This window comes from Alexandromys fortis, unplaced genomic scaffold (assembly GCF_014885135.2).
Source record: "Alexandromys fortis isolate MF-2015 unplaced genomic scaffold, M_Fortis_MF-2015_v1.1 scaffold_884, whole genome shotgun sequence".
Taxonomy (NCBI): domain Eukaryota; kingdom Metazoa; phylum Chordata; class Mammalia; order Rodentia; family Cricetidae; genus Alexandromys; species Alexandromys fortis.
In genome coordinates this window covers 5,565-8,801 of record NW_026068780.1, presented here as the reverse complement: position 1 = coordinate 8,801, position 3,237 = coordinate 5,565, and the positions used below count along the sequence as shown (strand labels likewise).

General features: G+C 52.5%; 1 long non-coding RNA gene across 1 annotated transcript; it reads left to right on the top strand.

Moving 5' to 3' along the window:
- The first annotated feature begins 284 nt into the window (after window positions 1-284).
- LOC126496041 (uncharacterized) lies at window positions 285-2,892 on the top strand. The gene is made up of 3 exons (XR_007590274.1): window positions 285-1,068; window positions 1,933-1,975; window positions 2,702-2,892. It is a non-coding gene; the product is annotated as an uncharacterized lncRNA (long non-coding RNA).
- Window positions 2,893-3,237: the final 345 nt, after the last annotated feature.

Below are 3,237 nucleotides of genomic sequence, written 5' to 3'. Positions count from 1 at the left end.
CGGGCTGGAGAGATGGCTCAGAGGTTAAGGGCATTGCCTGCTCTTCCAAAGGTCCTGAGTTCAATTCCCAGCAACCACATGGTGGCTCACAACCATCTGTAATGGGGTCTGGTGCCCTCTTCTGGCCTGCAGGCATACACACAGACAGAATATTGTGTACATAATAAATAAATATTAAAAAAAAACACGGAGCCCTGAGAAGATAGGAGATGTCTCACTATGTGTGCTCAGGATGTTCTGTGTGTGTGTGTGTGTGTGTGTGTGTGTGTGTGTGTGTATGCAAGGGTAGTCATGAAGGATGGAAAAAATGATAGCAACTAGTTCATTAGGCTGGTGGGATTCTGGGAAATTTTCTTAAAGTTACATGATTATTTGTGTGAGTGGCTAGTTTTCCTTTTCTTTTCCTTTTTTTTCCCCCTAAGTACAGTGTTAGGCAAACCCCTATGTTGTTCCACGATTTCCAAGCCCATCCCCTGTGGGCCATGCATTAGCTCCCTAAACCCGTAGCTCCTCTCTGATACCTACCAGCCTTCAGTTCGACTTAGAAGATGGCCTCCCTGGGAAGAATAACAGGGTGGACATGACAGTTGCAGAACAATCACGACGTGGTACTTCATCTTCATGACCATTCAAGCTACATCATCTCACTCAGATGTTTTGGGGGAGACTGAGACTTAGGGTAAAGGCTGTCTGAACCCCCAGTGGACTACGGCAGTGTGGACTCTGCCTTTAGCTAACTGGCTTTCCTTAGGAAGCTGGTATTGGTTAAGTAAGGTGTTGACAAGCTGGTCAGCTTGCAGATGGGTTGTCTTCGGGCTGTCCCAGCTGGCTCAGGTGGGCGGGGTCCTCCCTGTGTCGCCTTGGCTTTCCGAGTGCTGACTTGGTGCCATGCCCAGCTCTGCTCCCAGCCAGGCTGCGTCTCAGAGCTGAGCATGCACCGAGTGGCCGAGGAGTCTCCAATCTGCCTCTCCCTCCCCCTCTCACAGCGAGTCCTTGTGGCCAATCGAAGCCAGGAACGCAGCCATTGCCAATCACTGCTTCACTTGTGCCATCAACCGTGTGGGTCAGGTACGCGTCTGAGGTCCAGCTAAGGGGGTGGGCACTGACGGATGGCCTTGGGGAGCGTCACCTGTCTTCTTCCTCTCTCTACACACATGCCACAGATGGTAGGGTCCCAGGAGAAAATGGCTTCATCTGGTAGTTTTCTTCTGGGTTTTGGTCTCTTCTCATCCTTCCTCTCCTCTCCCCTCTTCTCCTCTGCCCTCCCTTCCTCTCCTCTCCCCTCTTCTCCTCTGCCCTCCCTTCCTCTCCTCTCCCCTCTTCTCCTCTGCCCTCCCTTCCTCTCCTCTCCTCTCTTCTCTCTGTTAGACAAGGTGGAGTGTTGCTCCTCCGGCAGGCAGGCTGACCTCACATTCCATTGCCCAGCTCTGAGACTTGTGGGTACCTAGCGTCTCCCAGCTCCAGGGTTATGAGCCCAAATACAGGGCTGGAGAGATGGCTCAGTGGTTAAGAGCACTGCTTGCTCTTCCAAAGGTTCCTGAGTTCAATTCCCAGCAGCCACATGGTGGTTCACAACCACCTGTAATGAGATCTGGTGCCCTCTTCTGGCCTGTAGGTATACATGCAGGCAGACCACTGTATCCTTAAATAAATAAATCTAAAAAAAGAAAAAAGAAAAAAAAAATGAACCCAGATACAAAATCAAGTCTTGCTTTGCCTGTCGCATTCCTTGCTGGCTTCCTATGGCGCAGTACTGGCCTGCTGAACATTTACCAAAGCTTGCTGATTGCCCAGTGAGTGCAGACCAATGCCTTCCTTTAGCTGGTCCCTGCTTGGGCTCCCTTGCGGCTCTTGGGCTGGCTGGGTGGTCAGGAAAGACTGTCGTGGTGCTGCCACCTAGAGGTTGATTTTAGCATTACACTTAATTCACAGGAACGCTACCCCAATGAGTTCACTTCTGGAGATGGAAAGAAAGGTATGTTCATGAATCTTCCAATGGCTGGGCCTCATCTCCCCTACTCCACCTACTTCCTCTGAGCGGGGTCTGCTCCACAGCCTGTACCTGCTCACTGGGTGCCTAGGAAGGGGCTACGGACTCTCCTCTGCTCCCTATCTGTACTGATGATGTCCCTTGAGTCCGCATAGGTTGTCATAGGACCTGGGGTCCTCAGGTGGTTATGAACTGAAGGCAACTACCAATGTACCACTGCTAGAATTCCTCCACCCTGAGGTCTGGCCTCTCTAGCCAAGAATGTTAGCCAGAAGTACCACTTCACTTACCAAAAGGGTGTTTCACACCAGACTTGGTGGGCCCCTATCAGAAAGACACAAGAGGGTGAACAGAACTGTTTCCCGATCCCTCCATCTGAGGGCCCGGGTGCACTCCAAACTTATAGAGGTTCCGATCCTAGATTCGTCCAAATGAGTGACAGGCAGAGATGTCCTGGAATCTGTCTCAGAGGGGCCACCTCACTCCGCTATGGTGGCCTTGAGCCGTTCTCGGGGCAGGGGAGAGTGACGTGAACGGAACGCTAATGCCACCTTCTCTTAGACCTGAAGGCGTGAGGAGGGAGACTGGTACACTGCAGACGCGGGAGCGGTATGCCAGGTTGCTTGCTCTCTGCTATCCTGCCTCGTGCCTGCCCTCCTTCTTAACCCACGCCATGTACAAACTCGTGGCTGCTTCCCTTGTCCCTGAAAGCTCACCACGACCTCGGCTACTTTTACGGCTCAAGCTATGTGGCAGCTCCTGACGGCAGCCGGACCCCTGGCCTCTCACGTAATCAAGATGGGCTGCTGGTCACTGAGCTCAACCTCAACCTTTGCCAGCAGATTAATGACTTCTGGACTTTCAAGGTGGGTCCTCAAGTCCCCTTCTGCCCGCTGCAGGCAGCTGGAAGGAGGCTCCAGCTCTCCAGTGAGCAGAGGGCCAGGATCCCTGGGTGGGATGATGCCCGAGCAGGGGCTATCAATAAATTCCCCTTTCATTTGATTTAGACTCTAGGCGCCCTCACACAGATTAATCTCAATTTCATGTCTAGAGAAAACAGTGGTTGGCTCCTGTAATCCTTTTTCCTTTCCAGGCATTTGCGCTCGTCACGAGATAAATGCACCTGTCTCGTTCTGCCTGCGACCAGGCTCCAGTCTAGGCACTGAGACAATAGTGGGAACCGGGTCACAGGGCCTCTGCCTGGCTCTGACTCCTCCTTACTCGGTTCCCTTGGCCTAGGGACACTC